This window comes from Gymnodraco acuticeps, unplaced genomic scaffold (assembly GCF_902827175.1).
Source record: "Gymnodraco acuticeps unplaced genomic scaffold, fGymAcu1.1, whole genome shotgun sequence".
In the NCBI taxonomy this organism is placed as follows: domain Eukaryota; kingdom Metazoa; phylum Chordata; class Actinopteri; order Perciformes; family Bathydraconidae; genus Gymnodraco; species Gymnodraco acuticeps.
The window spans coordinates 279,033-300,853 of NW_022990993.1; positions in this window are offsets into that span (position 1 = coordinate 279,033).

The following is a 21,821-nucleotide window of genomic DNA, read 5'->3' on the forward strand; positions in this document are numbered from 1 at the left end:
GGTGTAATCTATAGTAATTCCACACTCGCAAAATACAAAATGGACGCCGCTTTGTTGTTGTAGCGTTATCGTTCCGTGAGAAACGAAAATAATGGGAACATCATGTTGGTGAACGTATAAATAGATTTATTGTATTTCGTGATTATAACACGGCAGTATATAAATAAAGCTGTATTGTGTATATATCAACCCTGTATATCTATATATCTATATATGTGTATATACTGTTATTTCACACTCGCTAAATGGAGGAATTATTTCTGATTTGCGTTACATTTTTGAAAGAATAAGCCAGTTAAGTAATCGATTTGTTTTTTCCACATTTGTTTTCACAGTGATGAAGACAAGTATCAAATGGCTTCTGGATCACAGCCATCAACATCTGCCTCATCCGAGCTACGATGTGCATTAGATCAGCATACAGTTGCCCCAGAGCCATCAACATCCAAGCTACGCCGCCGGACGTCTGCACCAGTACTAACTCAGCCTCCCTCTGCATCTTCTGATTCAGTGGACAGACTGTCAGGAGGAAAGTGAAACGGGCTGGTGTGTGGCAGACTAAGATTGTTACCGTTACTGACGCTGTGGTGGACTACAACAGAAGCATGGGCGGTGTGGATGAGTCCGATGCTTTGATTGGGTACTACAGCGTTCACCACAAAACCATGAAATGGTACAAGACCTTTTTTTTTTCATTTTCTGGACATTGCAGTGGTGAACAGCTTCCTTCTCCACAAGGAGCTGCACAAGATAAGGGGTGACCCCGGCAGGACGAAGCCACACACCCAGAAGTCCTTCAGGGAGCAGCTTGCTGCAGACATGAGGGGTGAAGTCCCTGCAGCACCACCACCACTCCCCCCATCATCACTCGTATCCATTCCCAAGTATTATGGGGAAGATGCCACCGCGCTCAGGACAGCTATATGCCATACATTTTTGCATACATTCACTGTAAATATGTATTCAGTATGATAGCTGTCTAACAGAAGTTAAATTAATTCCTCACTTATTCTGACAATGTACTTGAACCCAATAAAAAGAGTTGTTAAATAATAGTGAAGTCACATTGTAATAACAATAACTCATCCCTCTCGAGTTTTATTTTTGAGCTTTGCCAAAAGCCACTGTGTCAAGTGTCCTTCTTGGGTTGCCGTACGGAGTTGTCCAATATGGCGGACCATCTTGCACATGCGCACTGCAGATCGGGCAGAGCTGCAGATCGGGTAGTGACACTCTGAACCGATCAAAGTGCTGTCCGCGCTTCAGCTGCAGACAAGTCGGTTTCCTACTGCGTTTAGTGGTAATACAAAAACATAAAAAACAGGACAATAGCAGACAAAAGGTTCTCTTAAAGGAGGGACAGATATTTTCTGTCAGGAATTTGTGGAGGTTTTTTTTTCTGGGAAGTAAAGCTGTGTCCCATCCGGAGGGGAATAAACCCGGAGTGGAGGGACGCACCGACTCTCACTGAGCACCGACAGCCGAAAACCCTAACCCTGCTTACAGTCTCACTGGAGGCCAAATGAATGCCATCCATAGTTAATATATCTTTAGATAGTTTATTTGGTAGAGTCTTTGGGCCGAGTACAATAAGTTAAGTTTATGTTAACCCTGGCAAGGGGGCTACAACAAAAAACATATTTGACCGTGATTTAATTGTAATAAACGTTTCAAAATGATGCTGAAGTGCGAACGTACTGATACCGGTTAGTAAAAACTAGGGATGCCCGATAATTATCGGTCCGATATTAGAAAGTCATCCCGATAAACCCGATACCAGTATTAATAGCCCCGATAATATACAATGTATTTTTTGGGTAAAAAAAAAGAAAAAAATACTGCGGTGTGGGTGGATTGGGATGAGGGGCGCTTGTTTTTCACTCGGCTTCTCCCGTTTTGCCAGTACTGTGGTATTAGTGGTTTAGGAAGAGGGGAGTTCTTCACAAATCCAGCACTCCCTAACTCATGCCTGGCTGTGACGTAAATGGTGTGCGGCCGTGAAGCCAGGACAGTAAACAAACATGTCGTCGGTGGTATGGGCGTTGGAGCTATGTGCAACTCAAGGCATATGCTCGAACCGGAGCTGCCTGGACGCTGCAATCATGTTGCGCACTATACTATCCGTGCTGACTTTTCGTACAATGTCCCACTGTCTAGCTTCTAGTCGGTGCCTGCCGGTGAGCGTGGAAGTGTGGTCTGCCACAAGCGGGCGACAGGAGCGGGGCTGTCAGCATCAGCTTGTAGATGGTATTTTAAACTCGATGCGCTCTGAAACTACGGGACGGCCAAGGAAAAAAAACACACATGCGTTAATCGCGTTAAAATAATTAGTGGCGTAAACATTTTTTTGTTATCGGTATCGGTCTCGGTCTTGAGAAGCAGGAAGTTATCGGTATCGGTTTCAAAAAACCAATATCGTGCATCCCTAGTAAAAATCATGAATTAATGCTTTGAAAAGTCTGCAGACAGACGGCAGATGAAAAACCTTTTAAAATGCGTGTTCTCTAAATGGAGATCGGCTAAGATAACGCTGTATATGCTCCGACCGTCCACACTCACAACAACGGCCTACAGACATAAATAAACCAGGGACTGTATTCGCCATGACACAGACAGTCTGTGGTTTGTACTTGTTTAACTTTTGTCTAGTTTCTGAACAGATATGAGGAGCTGTGCAAGGTGATCAAATCCAAGCAGTGTGTATTATAGGAACATGTAGCTGTGCGTGTGAGTTTTCAGCATTCAGGATTCTTTATCATAGTAGCTGTGTGTGTACGCTTTCAGTATTCAGGATTCTACATCATAATTCTTCATCATTGTAACATGTAGCTGTGCGTTTGTGCTTTCAGGAGAATATCAGAGACGAGTAAGCAGGAGAGATGCCTTTGCTGCCATGCATCAGGACTGAGTGAGCCGAAAAGGGCTTCTGCACTCTTGTATATATAGGTGTGGGAGGAGCTTATTTGTCTGTGAGTTTCGTGAAGCTACCGTATGTTCCCGTAAGCAGGTAAATTGCCATGTATTTTCTTAATCCTATGTTTGACATTTGTAACCCCAATAAAATGTTGTCCTTATTTATTTACAATTCACGTGTTCTCTTAATTAATTTCAAGTGGGCTGCCATTTTAGTTTTAAGGCATGAGGAGGAGTAAGCACGTGGGCGTCCATTTTAGGTTACGAGCTGGAAAGGGTTTGACGGTTAGGATTATAATTATAATGAGGGGGAGAGAGTATCAGGCAGTGAATTATAAGGGGCCACCAGAGAGAGCGAACCTGCCACAGAAATGAGAACATGGGGCACTCGCTGAGTCAGGGAAGAAAGGGTTTGAATCCTGCTGCCAAGACGGCTACAGGACTGAATGCACTGGCCATCCTTGCTCTCCAGAGGCAGATCCAACTCCCACCTTAGACCCCAAGAAAAATGAAATGACGTTGAGTGATAGCTATCATAGTAGAAGTTTTACTATCACTCACATATAACAATTCTAATACACATCTTCAGTAGTAAACCCAGGAGTCATTGAATGTTTCGGCTCATTATAACTAAACAATCTCCCCCCAGGATAGCCCTGCAAGGTGATCAAATCCAAGCAGTGTGTATTATAGGAACATGCAGCTGTGCGTTTTCAGCATTCAGGAGGATATGCAGCAGCGACGTGCAGTCAGGGGAGGCAGAGCCTCACCTGTCATACTCCAATGTAACGGAAAAACAACTAAAGAAAAACTAAATAGTAATAATAATAAAATGTCTCCATTGATCTGTGTTGTAAGTGTGATTTCTGTATGATTCCAATCGCTTTTTATAGTCAAAATCAGCAAATTGGCCGAGCTCCGCTACAACTACATGGGAACGATGAGGAGTGAGGCAGGGACGAGCTCTGCCTCACGTAACCCCACAGTACTGGCTGGAGCCCGGGCACTAATGTATCGCGGGCACTTATTTTGTGAGCGCGCTCAAGCCAGTTACTGTGGGGTGAGGTGAGGCACAGATGAGCTCTGCCTCACGTAACCCCACAGTAACTTGCTGGAGCGCGGGCACTAATGTAGCGCGGGCACTTATTTTGTGAGCGCGCTCCAGCCAGTTACTGTGGGGTGAGGTGAGGCACAGATGAGCTCTGCCTCACCTCAGAATGCGTCACCCCACAGAAACTGGCTGGAAAGCGGGCCCTAAGCGCATGCCTGCACCATCTCACTGTATGTCACCAATGTAATGTTTGTAGATCCCTTTTATTACATTTATCCTCGTAATCCAGTCTCTAAATAACTTATTTCACGTAGGCTATATATGATATTTAGGCTCGCTGGTCTCACCATACAACGGCAATGAAAAAAGCACCAGGAGAGGCAGCAATAACCTCTGCCGCACTGAAGGGGGCGCAAGTGAGCCCACAGGTTCTTGTTGCTACTGTTATTCTACACAGACAACAAGCTAGACTGTTGAAACTAGAGGAAGATAAGGAGGACTTTTACAAAACAGTAATAGAGATTGTTGTCCAGAAGGAAAGCATGGACTTCATCTTCAAGTCAAGGTAAGACCACAATTGTAATGAACATGGGATCTTACTAAGAAAGAACAATCCAATATTTAGATGTTGGGTATCCTTTTGTTGAACAGTCTGTTTAAAATGAATTGAAGCATCAGACTAAAAAAGCTTTTGAAAATAACCGAACATTTCGATTAAGGTCAAAATATAATATTTGTAAATCTGACTCTGAAAGAGTCAGTGCCGCACCATCCATGAACCTCACCGCACGTCACTGATATGCAGCTATACGCGTGAGCACGAGAGATGCATTCGCTGCGCTGCATCAGGACAGAGTGAGCCAGAAAGGGCTTCCACACGCTGTTTATATAGAGGTGTAGGAGGGGCTTATCTCCCATGTTACTTTCGTGAAGCCTCCGTATGTCACGGTGAGTATCCATAGGTTTTTCTTCTTGAATGGTTTAGGCCCAAAATACATTTCTGACCTCCTGCTAAATTATGAACCATCCAGATCTCTCAGGTCTTCAGGGACTGGTCAGCTTTCTGTCCCCAGAGTCAGAACTAAACATGGTAAAGCAGCGTTCAGTTATTATGCTCCAAATATCTGGAACAAACTCCCAGAAACCTGCAGGTCCGCTGCAACTCTGACTACTTTTAAATCCAGGCTGAAGACTTTTCTTTTTGTCGCTGCTTTTAATTGAACTATTCATATCTTAGACTGCACTGTAACTTTTATCCATGTACTTTTTTCTTTTAATGTTTAATTGACAGCACTGTAACTTTTATCCATGTATTTTTTCTTTTAATGTTTATTTTATTAGCTTTTCTTTTTAATGACTGATTTTAAATGCCATTTTCTTAATCTCTTTCATTTTTTGTAAAGCACTTTGAATTGCCTTGTGTTGAAAAGTGCTATATAAATAAACTTGCCTTGCCTTGCCTTGCCTTGCCTTGCCTTCATCCTGTTTTTGACCTTTGTGACCCCAATAAAATGTTCATTCCAAATTGTTATGTTGTCTCTGTATTTATTTACAATTCACGTGTTCTCTAAAGTGGGCCTCCATTTAATTATTTCAGGCATGAAGAGGAGTACTGTTCTAAACAGTTTAAAAGTGTCAGACATAGGCCGCGGCCGCCTTGTTGCAATTGCACTGGTTTCAGTTGGCTTCAATTTGTTTTATATCGCCAATGCATATGTATATATAATAATTAATGGTAATACATTATTATTTATATATATATATAAATAATAATGTATTACCATTAATAATGGTAATATATTATTATTATTATATATATAATAATGTATTACCAGATGTGATATGTGGGACATTGAAAGAAATGAGGAAATTGAAAGTGTGAAAAGGGACAAGATTAAATTGTGTTAAGAAAAAAATAAGATAATGAGAAACTATATATATTATTATAATTACATTCTTAAGTAATCTCCCTTTATGTCTAACATAAAAGTTTACATTCTTCCAGTGACCTTACACCCTCATTTAAATCAGCCACAAGTTGTTTTTGAAGTCCTTTTTGGGACCTTTGTTATATAATAATGCCGTTCTTAAATGGCGATACCTTTTTGTGTACACTGAATACAGTTCTTCTTTTGAAAATTAAAAGTCTAATAACGACAATCTCCTTGTATTTACTGGAAAGCTCTACAATAACATTGTATTGCTTAAATGGAAATGACTATTTAAGCAGAATAGCCTTATAAACATGACTTATATGGCTTCAATAATTAACACTGAGAACACAAACCGCTCTTTATTTAAAAAGTAGGAAACTGATGCAAATTCAGTAAATGTACTGTGAGTCTCATTCACGAGTCCAGACATCCCTGTGTCACAGTGGGTAAATAGACTATTAAAAAGCATTACTATAATAGCTTAAATATAAATTAAAATGCTATCAGTACATTGGAATTCAATATAATTGTCACTCAACAGAAGCTACATGTTGACACTAAAGGTGAAAATCTTTCTGCATCATGATAGCCCTCACTTTGACAGTCAAAGGTGTTGCATTGTTACCTAAAGTACGTTTAGTAATAGTGTGCAAAGTGACCCCACTAATGTTTTAAACCAGACAGTGTATTTTTGGAGCCCACACATGACTAAAAGCCAGACGGCGTGTATATATGGACCCCTCCTGTAACTCTGTTCCTGACAAGACCCCATGAAACGGGTTATAGTCCGGTCATGTTGGAACCGGTTCCGGTTTGGAACCGGTTCCAACATTTAGATTCCAACGGCATCATTTAGACATGTGAATTTCGGTTCCGCTTTTCGATGCCTGAGGAAATGTTTCTCGCCGCTCTCCGTAGCCTACTGTAACCTGAGACCAGGGCCGGCCCGTCGCACTGGCGTTATAGATGTTCGCCTTGGGCACCAGATCTGTGGAGGCGCTGCGCTGACAGCTCTGGGAGGAAACAAAATGTTTTGACCGTTGGTGCTCATCCTAATGTTCGGCCTTGATGTAACAACATTCATAACTAAAAAAAAAATCCTTTCATTGTCCCCTTCTTGATAACAAAATCAAGCCACTGTTTTCACCGGAAAGGGGGCGGGGCCGGCGTTTTACCGTGACGTAGCATTGCTCTCATCTATAGTGGAGTGGCAGCCAGTAATAACAAACAGTATGAAATACATATATTGTTAAGTGTGTCACAAACGTGGCAGCCAGTAATGAAACCCTTTAAAACACATTTCACTGACGTGTTGTAGCTCAAGAGTGTGTTACAGTTCGTTCTGGTGTGGTGGTCTACCTGGGGCCTTAATAGAAATGAGTGTATTGTTTTACATAAAGATGACGGTAACATGCTGGTGACATCCCAATGTCTATGTCCACTGATATCCGAATGACACTCTTCACACTTGTGTAAGCCAAGCAAATACAAAAACACAACAATAAGGTAAATTATGACATTTTCAATTCCTCACGATACCTGTTACGCTAATTTCCTTCACTGGCATTATTCATTTGATACTCCATGGGGTAAAAATGCAAGGATCACTTCTTCAGTATTGAGTATATTTCAGGATTATGATCATGGAAAATACATATGTACCTTTCAAAATGACAATGCTTGTAACCAGGGTTTTAATTTGTTAACTTTATGTACTAATCAGTGTTTTAACAGCATAATTATTCTCTGCAATAACAAAACAATCAGCTGTAAACAGTAGCTCTACAGAATACTGTGGGCGGCAACCACAACAAGGAACATCATCTTTTCTTCTCACAAACTGAACATAAAAGTGTAACAATGTGTTAGTCACACTCACTGCCATTCCTTAGCAAGGTAAGGAACTCATCTAAACCCACCACGTGGACCAACGAGTCAATGCTAGATGGTCCCCTGCATTTGAGACGGTGTGGTGAGGTTTGCAGCCACTGCTCCACGCAGATCCTGCAGCCGATCATTGTAGAGCAGCAGGGGCTCAGGACAGGACGATCCATTGTTTCTGTGTGTTACAAAGAAAAAAATAGGTTTGTCGGGTGTTTATATAATTGATCAATTACAATATCAGATGCAAATTATTGTGCTAAATTATAGTTGTAGATAAGTGTTCCTTGTTGCGATGAAAAATGTGTTTTCAGAGCATCATTAAAAAGTCACACAACTCATTAGATTGAAGCATGATAGGGAAGCATAGCAGTGGTCATTTTCTCTAGGTATGGTCCCAGGTTTGTCTAAAATCAGGGACGTGCACAGGTACGGGCTAATGTTGCCCGGGCAACAGCCCGTTTGCCATTTTTGTCTGACCTGCCCCTCTGGAGAGAGCCGTTTTTATTTTTATTCTGTTGTGGCCGAATCAACATGATAAACCCACAATTAGTATTGTAGCGTCTCGCTGCGGGAAACACACCTTGTCAGCGCTGTCATCTTCCCCCAGTCACGTGACTTTGTTTACAATCTGACAGCTGGAAGCAAAGGAAAGCCCGGCCTCCGGCCTCATATGGCTATGGTGATCACCCTAAATGCCTGCCTGGCGTTAGAGTATAAGGGACAAATCAGGGGACTTTACTTCCTCTTGACACCGTCGGTTATTTACAAAGAAAACACCTAAATATACCTATGTCAGTGTGCTTCTGTCTTTCTGTGTCTTTTACTCTGCTCCGTAAACTCCCTCGACGGGGCCGCACGCTCTCTTTTCTTGATCACCCTCTCACGAAGAACACTTCACTGTCCCGCTTCATTGTAGGATTTCTACCACTTCAGTTTGACCATCTCTGTTATTAAGTTATGGAATACTAAATAAATAAGTAATTAGATACCTTACCGTTACTGCGCTCATAAAGAATGATAAGAATAAGGTGAATTGAACTGGTTTCATTAGTGTGTTTATTTAAGGTAATTAGTTAGAGGCCCTATTTTATCAGAATGTCTGCACAGCAGTTGCAATGGGCAAACTACATTAAAACAGAATTGTCCCCATTTTTTCTTTAATAGTTACTAACATTAGATATTTTAATGAGATATGGACCGCAAAACAAAAAATGTGCCTGAATAACGAATTTAGCAGTGGACATAAAAGTCAACTGAGTGTCACTTGCAATGACAGTGTTGTGTTTTTATTAGGGCTGTCAAGTTAACGCGTTACTAACAAAAAAATAAATAAATAACGGCACTAATTATTTTAACGCATGTGTATTTTTCGTCCACGGCCGCCCCGTAGTTTCAGAGCGCATCAAGTTTAAAATACCATCTACAAGCTGATGCTGACTGCCCCGCTCCTGCCGCGCGCTTGCGGAAGACCACACTTCCACGCTCACCGGCAGGCACCGACTGGCCATCGGGAGGACCGGGAGGGTGTGTGTATGTGTGGCAGAGTCCTGCACGGGTCTGATTTTCAAGACATTACATTACATTACATTGCATTTAGCTGACGCTTTTATCCAAAGCGACTTACAATAAGTACATTCGACCAGGAAGACACAACCTTGAAGAAAACAGAATCATATAAGTACATCAGGTTTCATAGAGCCAAACATTTCAAGTGCTACTGTTAGAAATTAAAATCAATGTTGGTATGGCGTAATTTGAATTAAATACACTATTTAATTTAAATCAGTTTTATTCTGAAAAACCGGAACTTCACTAACTATTAACTTAATACTTTTATTCTGACAATTATTCATTTCCGGTTAGCATTAGCATGTGGCGAAATGCTGCATTTTCAAACCGTGAATCAAAGGTGAAATGACATGTGATGTTGTACACTGAGCACACTGGGTTTAGCAATCATTTATTACCGCTGAATAATGTTTATTAGGGAATGTTTAAATAACCACAGACACCAGAATGATATAATTTAACAACAGAAAAAGGCAGAAATTGCATTGGACCCGCCCCCCCGACGACGCCGGCCAATAGGAGAAGACCTCCGATGACAACAGGAAGAGCAAGCCAAGGATTGACCTCTTTCTACCGGGTGACCTGGACTGACCGGGCGGATGAGGAGAGCGCCTCCACTCGCACATTTCATTTTGTACTCCACCGCATCTTTTGTGTAATTAAATGCTGTTAACTTTTATAAGCTTCCCTTGACTCTTTTCAGTCTCTCCTGCCTTCGGGGTTATAGAATACACTAACACTACTCAACTGGCTTTAGGTAAGCCAGTCCTTTATTAGTATAAAAGTACTTCGTTAATAGTTCTAACGCTCGAAGTGGAGTCGAAAGAGATGAGTTTTCAGTTTGCGCCGGAAGATGTGCAAGCTATCTGCCGTCCTGATGTCAATGGGGAGCTCATTCCACCATCTTGGAGCCAGGACAGCAAACCCACGTGTTTTCGCCGATGGGAACTTGGGTCCCCCTCGTAGCGAGGGCGCAACGAGTCGTTTGGCTGATGCAGAGCGTAGTGCACGCGCTGGGGTGTACGGTTTAACCATGTCCTGGATGTAGGAAGGGCCAGATCCATTCGCAGCATGGTAAGCAAGTACCAGTGTCTTGAAGTGGATTCTAGCAGTTACCGGAAGCCAGTGAAGGGAGCGGAGGAGCGGAGTGGTGTGGGAGAATTTAGGAAGGTTGAAGACCAGACGAGCCGCTGCATTCTGGATGAGCTGCAGAGGTCGGATGGCACATGCAGGTAGACCAGCCAGGAGGGAGTTGCAGTAGTCTAGGCGTGAGATGACGAGAGCCTGGACCAGAACCTGAGTCGCTTTCTGAGTCAGCTGGGGACGTATCATCCTGATGTTGTAGACATCCCTACAGACCCTCCCCTTACCCGCAACGTGCAATACTGAACCCGCCCCGCTACCCGCACATATTGCCAATTAGATCCGCAACCTGACCCGAACCCGCATATATATATATATATGAGCAGTGAAAGAATTTACAGAATTCACAGAGCACGATTAAAGGGAAATGGAGCTCCCGAGGGAGAGCGCTGCGCTGCCTTAAATACAAGCTGTAGGACTTTGAGGAGCTGTCCAGTAACACTTACTGAAAATAAACTATTCATTTGTTGCGTTTCCCCTAAATGTTCAGCTGGACGATGTATTCGAGCTGCTAACATCATGCAATTATGAACACACGCAGTTGCGTATTTGGCTCAAAAAGCGTTGGATGTTAATAATTACATAATAATAATAATAATCAAGTAGCCTAACCTATGACGTTTAAAGTGATAATTGTTGGCCATTTAATATGTGAAATTTGGATAGTATATTTTAAAATGAAGGTAGCCTAATCCAGGAAATACAATGCCTAAATTATGCCGTTCACTCCATTTAATTATATTCATGTAGACACATTAATTAGATGGTCCTCCGCCCCTCCCAAAAAAGTGACTTATTAAAAACGGAACGTTATCATATTGTTATGCAACAATCACGTGCATTTATTTGGTTTCATAATGTTACAGTCATTATGGCTGACGATATAAAACAAATTGAAGCCAACTGAAACCAGTACAATTGCAATAAGGCGGCCGGCCTATGTCTGACACTTTTAAACTGTTTAGAACAGTACTCCTCTTCATGCCTGAAATAATTAAATGGAGGCCCACTTTAGAGAACACATGAATTGTAAATAAATACAGAGACAACATAACAATTTGGAATGAACATTTTATTGAGGTCACAAAGGTCAAAAACAGGATTAAGAAAAAACTATGGATACTCACCTGCTCACCGTGACATACGGAGGCTTCACGAAAGTAACATGGGAAATAAGCCCCTCCTACACCTCTATATAAACAGCGTGTGGAAGCCCTTTCTGGCTCACTCTGTCCTGATGCAGCGCAGCGAATGCATCTCTCGTGCTCACGCGTATAGCTGCATATCCTCCTGAATGCTGAAAACTCACGCACAGCTACATGTTCCTATAATACACACTGCTTGGATTTGATCACCTTGCAGGGCTATCCTGGGGGAGATTGTTTAGTTATAAGCCGAAACATTCAGACTCCTGGGATTACTACTGAAGATGTGTATTACAATTGTTATATGTACAAAGTTCTTCTGCTGCGTTGGCAGTCTTTGAAGGGATGGAAGCAGGCTTTGGAGGAAATGCTCATCCTCTGAGAGTGGGGCGGCAGGCAGAGCACTGGACCCCCGTGTCAGGGCCTCAAGGAGGCGTTCATGCACCTCCTTTTCATTGTTTACATTCCTGGGCCTTTTTCTTCCTGCCTGACAAAAACAAATAGCATTTTTTAGTGAAGGTACAGCAATGCATCAATACAATCAATTGCTATCAAAACTGTCATTTACATACCCCTGGTGCTCTGCCTACACCACTAGGTCCTGCAGGGGCATCAGTGGGACAGCAGCAGACAGCAGGAGGGGCATCATCATGATCCTCTGCCTCACTGCCCTCTGAAAACTCATGTTCATCTGTAAATATTGAAAATATTAGAAAGATGTATTTTGTATTCCATTGAGGCAAATATAATAATGAGATAGTAAAATGGAACGGGTAATGTAATTCTAGATTTTGTGAGAATACAACTTTTTACAATTGCACTTGTATTATTATAATTACTTATTGATAAATTAAGCAGTTATAGCCTTGATATTCTCTTAAACTTTGATTCATACATTTATTTTTGGAGATATTATGTATGACTTTCCTATGCAGTGCGAATGAGTGTCCACTTGTCAACCAACCTCTCCCGTCTGCTCCCTGCGCTTCACCTCCGTACTCTGAGGTCCTGTCTTCCTCGACACCATATTGCTGGTGGTTTTTCTCGGGGTAACAAGTGGGTCGAGGAAGGACAGGACCGCAGAGTATCTCCACTTTTTATTGGTCTCTGCTGCTGACCCACTCCTTTATCTTCCTTCTCCCTTTCTTTGACATACGTGTCCCTCATACTCTTCCATTTCTTTCGGCATACCTCCTCTGACAAGAAAAAAACGTTTACAAACGGTAACTTTTAACCCTTATCTGCCGTTAAACCGGCGGTTGAGCTAACTTGGTTAATGCTAAATCTGTAATCAAGCAAACGGATGTATATTTTAACTTACCAGGTATGCCTACTGTAGTGGACATTTGTATTATATCCTTATATGCTTAAACCAAATGCTTCTCATTTCCTGAGATGTGCTGTTTTCTTCTCATACTCTAATGTGGGTTATTATTCCCAAGCGCTTCAAGGCCACAGAGCTGATTTGGCTACTAGGTTGAGACTCACACAAAGTCACACAAGAACTTCCCTATTCTGAGAACCGTTATACTATCTACAGCTCAAGGCCAGGTGTCTAATAACAATATGAGACCGTGTGAAGACAGATTTCTGAGCTTCCCGCCTTTTCCTGTATATAAGCTTTGCTATTTTATTGTACTGCGCACACTCCTCATCCTATACTCTGTGAGACCTGTGACTTTGTATTGCGTTTTTGTATTTGAAGCTTCAAATAAATAACCAGAAAGACAACTCTTGTCTGTTTCACCATTTATTTGTTTGATCACTCTGACTTGTACTCTCCACAGTATTGGGTCTCAGATTTCCATAACACTACTTCCTCGCTTATTTTCCTCCATGCGAGCTCTTTCTTGTTGCGGTCCCGGTAGATATACGACATTGTATTGTATATCTCCGGGAACCCACTCACAGCAACAACTATTTTCTCTTCCATCTTTACAACTGATCAACAGCAGTCAGAGGGAATCCCAACGCTGATTGCTTTCCAACTGAGTAAACAACGCATGCTTCATTTGGAGGCTGTCTGAAGGTGTACACAGGTCTCAGATGGACTTGGTATCACATTAACCTGTTAAGCCCCACGGACCCGAAACCACTACATCTGCAAGCAACAGTGTCTGAGGGCATCTTAAGATTCAATAAACTATGAATGTTTCATATCCATGTAACGGGAAGAAACTCAGCTAACTGATGATTTTTTTTTTTATATCAAAAAAGACTAACGCTGAGCCTCTGAATTAGCCCTGAGCGAAATAATTCTAACGCCGTTAGCACACAACTCACGGTATAACACCCGGCGTCCGCCGTTCTTATTAAACATCCATGTAGTACGCTGTACAGAAAACTGCAGTTTCCCCACAGCAGACACATATTCATGACGTCCGTTGGCGCATCATAAATACATCGATAGTGAAAGTGCAGTCGGATTCTCAAAGTACAGCAGTCTCTTCTCCTAAATCCTTTTGAATTCTCCTATCCACTTTTCCTTAACCCTGTGACGTTTCACACAGAGGTCAAGGAATAGACGATAGGAGCTGATTTTTTTGACTATAAACCGCCAGGATGACTCCGCCCTTTGTCAGCCTGCCGGTCTGGCAGCACAGCTGCACACCCGGTGGGTGCTGAATGCAATTGAGTTGGCGCCTCTGCATGTCCTGGATGAGGAGCGGGTCAAGCAACGGGATGTCCAGGTTGTCGCATCGTGCCGCAAGGTTTTGAGGAGGTCCTGGATCAGGGCGACCATCGCACGCTTAACCTCCATTTTGGACCGCTTGGCCTCGGTGAGACAACGGGCATCTCCGGGGTCCACCTCGAAGATGCACAGAGACAGCTGCCTCATGAAGGCGGGGTACATCTCGCGGCTCTCTGTTGTGACACCTGCTGTGAAACGTAGCATCAGGTGCCAGATGTCCAGTCTCACCACAAGCTGTCCCCACTCCTGTGATAAGGAAACAAAAGTCTGTCTGATTATTGGAGTACAATTTTTCTCAAAGCGTGGCTTTGGTCGATAGTGATTTTGTGTAAGATAAATAATATTGCTATAATTCTACTGTGATTATCAGTACTAGTATTGACAGACCTGAAACAAGGCAGCTGTCTTTGACACGCCGTCTCTGTTGCAGCAGTCCCGATCCACGTAGATCAGCTGGGGGGGGTGGTAACCCGGCGAGTCGGTACCGCCTCATCAATCCGGCCGCCAATCTGGACAAGCCCGCTGATGAGGACCTGCCCGTACTCGTTACCAACATTAGTAACCCAGACGGCCGTGTCGGAAGCAGTACCAGAGAGCTTCTTAGTCACCTGGACAGAGAGAGAGAGATTTCAAGTGTTAATGTGAGTGCATAAACACACGGCGGCTCTAAGAAAAAAATGAAATCGTTACAAACTATATTGGCCTTCTTGGTGGTATCCATCTTTAGGATGGATCTGAAGGTGGACGTGATCCTGGCCTTGTACTCATCCAGCCGCGTCAGCACGTCGTAGCCGTACACCGTCAGCAGCCAGCTGGGTGAGGGCAGAGTGGGCATTTGGGGCGGTGGTGCCGAGGTACTGGATCGCTCTCCGCATCCAGGCGTCCGAGTGCTGCTCCCGCAGGGTGTTGCACAGCTGAGTGGCACTGTTGCCCAGAGTGTGGGACTTCAGCTGTGTAACCACCCTCTGGTCACAGGACAGCCTGCAGAAACACAAAACAAGCATTATATACAGCTCCGTCATCACATTCATTGCATTTATTTATATATACGGTATGTTGTCAATTCAAGTACAGCTGGGAACTGGCAGCTGTAGGTGGGGGCCAGCTGCCTGATGATGCCTTGTGACCACCCGCCGACGTTCCTTGCATTGACGGCACTCAGGTACTCAGTGGCCATGAGATACCTGTCCAGGACCCTCCGGATGGTCCTGTACAGCCCAGCCTTCACCATGGACCCGGTGCATAAAGGCTGGGGGCATGTCAGCTGCAGACTAGCATTAGCTCCATTTATGAACAACATAGCAGCTAAAAACGGGACATCAATATACAACAGCCTGAATAACACCCCCCCCCCCCCCCTCTTAACATTCTTAATTATAATTACAGACATACACTGAAAATGAACTGTCAACTGTAAATCAACAACTACATGAAACCAATTAACTGAACACATTTATTTAAAAAAAGAACATTACAACATACACAAAAAAAACTCCATCACTCCATCTCCTCCTCCTCTTTCTCCATCTCCTCCTCCCCCTCTATGTCCTCCTGCTTCTCCGTTTGACTCCCCGTGTCAGTTCGGTCTGCACACATGAAGACACAAAAACACATTAGTAGTCACAAATGACTATTCTGTCATTGTATGATGATGCAATCAATACATCAATCAATCAATGTTTATTTATATAGCCCAATATCACAAATGTTACATTTGTCTCAGTGGTCTTCACAGTGTGTACAGAATATCAGTATGACAATACGACACCCTCTCTCCTTAGACCCTCTGTCCTTAGACCCTCTGTCCTCAGACCCTCTGTCCTCAGACCCTCACATCGTACAAGGAAAAACTTCCAGAGAAAACCCACAGTTTAAAGGGAACATGGGAGAAACCTCAGGGAGAGCGACAGAGGAGGGATCCCTCTCCCAGGACGGACAGACGTGCAATAGTGTGTAAATTGAAAAGATAATACATTTGCAACATAGGTAGTCCAAATGTTTGGAAATGCACGTGTGTATAATAGGAAGATGAATCCACGAGGATATCCATCCAGGACCTATGATCCAGGACCACAGCCACGACTCAAGATCCAGGGCTCGCGATGCAGGACACAGGACCGCAGGATCATCCATGACTCCGGATCCCGGCGTATATAGACACCAAAAAGAAAGAAATGTGGGGAAGCTGGGTTAATCGGAACATGAGAGTACACAGGTATAGACAGAGAGAAGGAAGAAGTAAGATGTCCCCCGACAAACTAAGCCTATATCAGCAAAACTAGTGGCTGAATCTAATCAGCCCTAACTATAAGCTTTATCAAAAAGGAAGGTCTTAAGCGTACTCTTAAAAACGGATAGGGTGTCTGCCGCCCGAACACAAACTGGAAGCTGATTCCACAAATGTGGAGCTTGATAAGAAAAGGCTCTGGCTCCCATTGTACTTTTAGAGACTCTAGGAACAACCAACAACCCTGCATTCTTGGAACACAATGCCCTAGTAGGACAGTAGGGTATAATGAGTTCTTTAAGGTAAGATGGCGCCTGCCCATTAAGGGCTTTGTAGGCGAGAAGAATCATTTTAAATTCTATCCTGTGTTCTATAGGGAGCCAGTGTAAGGCAGCCAGAACAGGAGTAGTGTGGTCCCTTTTCCTAACTCTGGTTAGTACACGAGCTGCAGCATTTTGAATCAGCTGAAGCCACATGACTGACTTCTTGGTACACCCTGATAATAAGGAGTTACAATAATCCAGCCTTGAAGTAACAAATGCATGGACTAGTTTCTCTGCATCGTTTTGAGGCAAGATATGCCTGATTTTTGCAATGTTAAGTAGATGGAAGTAGGCGGTCCTTGAAATTGATTTTATGTCGGCGTTAAAGGATAAATCCTGATCAAATATAACACCAAGATTCCTTACAGTCTCACTGGAGGCCATACAACAATATATGTATACAATCTTTCTTATCCTTCTATGATACACTCACTGGGATCAATTGTTGGGCCAAGTTGTTGGAAAACAGTGTAATCTATAATGTCAATTCCTAATTCAAATGACTTACACATTTCTTCTTCTCTGCTAAAGTACAAAATCATATGACATGGTTAATATTCCTTCTACTCATAGAGGACAGATTTCATTCAATAACATGTTCATTTTTAAAGACTAAAACACAACGGTGATACTCTATCAGTCCAGCCAGGAAAAAAACAGTCAATGTAACACTACAGTAGTATAGCACAAGTGCTCAATCACAGTCATACATTTTAAACTTCAAGGACCAACACTTACCGTCCTGAGCAAAGGAGGCGGTTGCCTGCAGTTCCTCCAGGCGCTGCAGGGCCTCGTCTGCCTTCCTCTTTAAGAGGGCCACCTCTCCTTTTAGGGTCGCCACTTTTTGTTCCGCAGCATGGCGGAGCCTCAGCTGCCGCGCCAGCAGCTGGAAGCAGCGCCACAACACCTGTAGCCCTTGGGCGTACAGAGCCGGGCGGGCCACCGCGACATCCAAGATGGAATACTGCAAATAACAAAATACATTTACACATAAATCAGAAAACTATTAACAACCATTTAGACCAGTGATTCTTGAGACATGGGGCTGCACCCCCCTAAGGAAACCCCAGTGCCACCCCTGAAATTGAAGATGTTTTTTTTTTTTAAATATAAAGCGCAAAATCACAACTGAAGTACAGCCAGCAAGCACAGCCAGCTACATGAGTGATACTGACGGCCTGTCAGGAGAGGGAGAGAGATGCTCCCTTTATTATTCTTATATTATAGAGTCGTTATCACATCTTTTTAAAGCTCATTATGACATAGCTTAGTTGAATTCGCGATTCTGATTGCTCAATTCAGAACACGTGACACGTTGTTAATCCAGAACAGACAGACCGCTGTCAAGGATTTATTGACCGTTGTTAAGGACGCTCACATCTGCACAACGAACTCCGGTCGATTGAACTGTATACAGTTTGGCTTTTCCAACTGACGAGACAAGAGCGACAACAAAACAGCGGAGAAGTAACGGGCAGAAACCTTCCTTTTTACGTAGCGGTCCAAACAGACATCAAGCGGCAAAACATATTCAGTTGCCAGTTCCTTTGGCATTAGGGCAGGGATATCTACATACTTTACAAGGTTTGACATTATCAATTGTGCTACTTTTAAACCAAGCAACGATGTTTTCAAATCTGTAATCAAAAAGCTCCACCTTCCTGCCGTTGCTGCATATTTCAAACAGTAACAACGGACTATTTTTCTTAGCGGATGTATGTCCATTTAAATAAATACAACTATTTTTTCAATAAAAACATTTTCTTAATCCATAACAGCATTTCAATTAATATTGGAAGTCATATCGTTACTTTGTTGAGAATGTGGCCATGTAATAAGCAGGATAATGTGCAGCGACTTCAGGCAGATCTAGATCAATCCGCTACGCGTCGGGCTCCTGATCTGCCTGTCGGGTGTTCTTTCCCCCATAATGACCGCCTTGCTGCACATTATCCCTTACATAAATACTTTTGTCATTTAAATGTTTTACTTACAATGAAGAGTTGGCCCTCTCCCCGGAGTGTCTCCGCCTCGCTGTCCTGCAGTTGCGGTATTTTTGAAGGAGAATCCATTTTTCACCCTAAAAAAACACAACACATTAAACAATAAATAAACAACACAATACATTAACACTTCAAGTTAACTAATGCAAAGTTAGTTCTACGCAGGTTTAAACTGTGGACCTACACATTAATACTTAAGTAAATATTAATTAATACTGTTTCTTGTCAAAGCAATGATAAACCTTTGAGTTGGATGTAGAACAGTTAGAATCAATATAGATGTTTTTATTTTAAAGTAAATTCAGATTGAACATAGTAAAAACATGTAAATTATAGTTTCCCTCCTCAAAAAAAACATGACTTATAGTGAAAACCACCCTTGAATGAGGGGATAATCGAAACTATAACATATAATAATGACCCTGTATCAACAATGATGCAAAACAAGTGACATTTTACCTTTTTTAGAGACATTTAGCAAAAAAAACGCCTCTGGAATGATCTGGGTGTATTTACCGTAGTGCTAATGCAGACGCTTGGCTTTAGACTTCTGTTTTGTTTCAGTAAAAATGGTTAATATGGCTTAGTGTGACAGTTAGCTGAGTTTCTTCCCGTTAAGTGGGTATGACACATTAATAGGTTGTTAAATGTTAAGGAGACTGTCGGGGTTAACAGCTTAAACATGACAATAGCGCCAAAATCAACTCTAGATATTATGTAATTCATGCTAATTATACATAACTAAGCGCAAGTGGAGGCTGCAATGCTAAAGTAAAGAAGAGCACCTTACCCTTTGCATGCGAAGAGAGAAATGAGGGAGAGAACTAACGTTCACAGACGTCAAGTTATGATGTTCACGAAACGCTGTAAACACATTGCTATTATGATTGCGGACATATTTCAAATTTGCTTTTATTAGCCCCGCCCTCCAGAAAGTCGGCCACCTCAGCGCATATCCAATGTCATGCTACATTGAGAAGGAATAGTCCTGCGCTCCAACGGGGATCTCGTAGGCTAACGGAGAATGTACCATTTTTTTTTACCAATTATATGTCAGATAAGCCACTGAGGCCTGCCTGCCTGTCTGCCTGGCACATCAACTCTCTCACTCACACACACACACACACACACACACACACACACACACACACACACACACACACACACACACACACACACACACACACACACACACACACAACACACACACCACACACACACACACACACACACACACACACACACACACACACACACACACACACACACACACACACACACATTGTACAACAAACAGCTCCTAAAGCATATAATGTATATCAGGCTACAGCCCTTGTATATTTTATTATGTGAAGCACTATATGGTTTCATGCCAAATATCTACTGTTTATTTGTAGATATCTACTAAAGCATACAAATAAAGTGTGACATGTAGGCCTGTTACATATACATTATACACACTGTTCTGCTTTCTGCACTGACCTCAGCAGCTGTTCTCACTGTAACATCACCTAACATCCAGGGGACATGTGATTAGTGAGTAAACAAACGGTAAAGGGCAGAAAGTCTGATGCAAATTTGATCACAACGAAAACAGTTTGCAGAGCTGTGCTTCGTTGACAGAAGTCCAGCCATGCGTCACGCCTCTTTTAAACATCACTGTTGGCTGAAATCGTCTCCGTAGAATACTTCAGTGTACCCTTGGTTATAGCTCCTCCAGAGAGACTCCTCGATAATCGATCCTCGACGACCCTTTAGAGAAATTTGTTTTCCTTCGAGACGGCGCGCCGACATCCGTTTCCGGGTCGCTGCCGGAGGACCTGGGAGTCTGGGACGCGAAAATCATATAAATGAGAAACGGCTAATTTCCGAGGACTCGCGCGCGTCTGCTTGACGCCGGGACGACCATCCGCCCTCCCCGACAGGCGCACGGACGCGAGGGCCCGCTCATCACTGCGCGCATATCTGCGACCGCAGTTTTTTAATTATTATAATCCTAACCGTCAAACCCTTTCCGGGTCGTAACCTAAAATGGACGCCCACGTGCTTACTGCCTGAAATAATTAAATGGAGGCCCACTTTAGAGAACACGTGAATTGTAAATAAATACAGAGACAACATAACAATTTGGAATAAACATTTTATTGGGGTCACGAAGGTCAAAAACAGGATTAAGAAAAAACTATGGATACTCACCTGCTCACCGTGACATACATACATAGATTGTTGAGTTATAATAACCAGAAACATATGTGTATTAGAATTGTTATATGTGAGTGATAGTAAAAACACTACTATGATAGCTATCACTCAACGTCATTTCATTTTTCTTGGGGTCTAAGGTGGGAGTTGGATCTGCCTCGGTGGAGAGCAAGGATGGCCAGTGCATTCAGTCCTGTAGCCGTCTTGGCAGCAGGATTCAAACCCTTTGTTCCCTGACTCAGCGAGTGCCCCATGTTCTCATTTCTGTGGCAGGTTCGCTCTCTCTGGTGGCCCCTTATAATTCACTGCCTGATACTCTCTCCCCCTCATTATAATTATAATCCTAACCGTCAAACCCTTTCCAGGTCGTAACCTAAAATGGACGCCCACGTGCTTACTCCTCCTCATGCCTTAAGACTAAAATGGCGGCCCACTTGAAATGAATTAAGAGAACACGTGAATTGTAAATAAATAAGGAGACAACATAACAATTTGGAATGAACATTTTATTGGGGTTACAAAGGTCCAACATAGGATTAAGAAAATACATGGCAATTTACCTGCTTACGGGAACATACGGTAGCTTCACGAAACTCACAGACAAATAAGCTCCTCCCACACCTATATATACAAGAGTGCAGAAGCCCTTTTCGGCTCACTCAGTCCTGATGCATGGCAGCGAAGGCATTTCTCCTGCTTACTAGTCTGATATCCTCCTGAATGCTGAAAGCACAA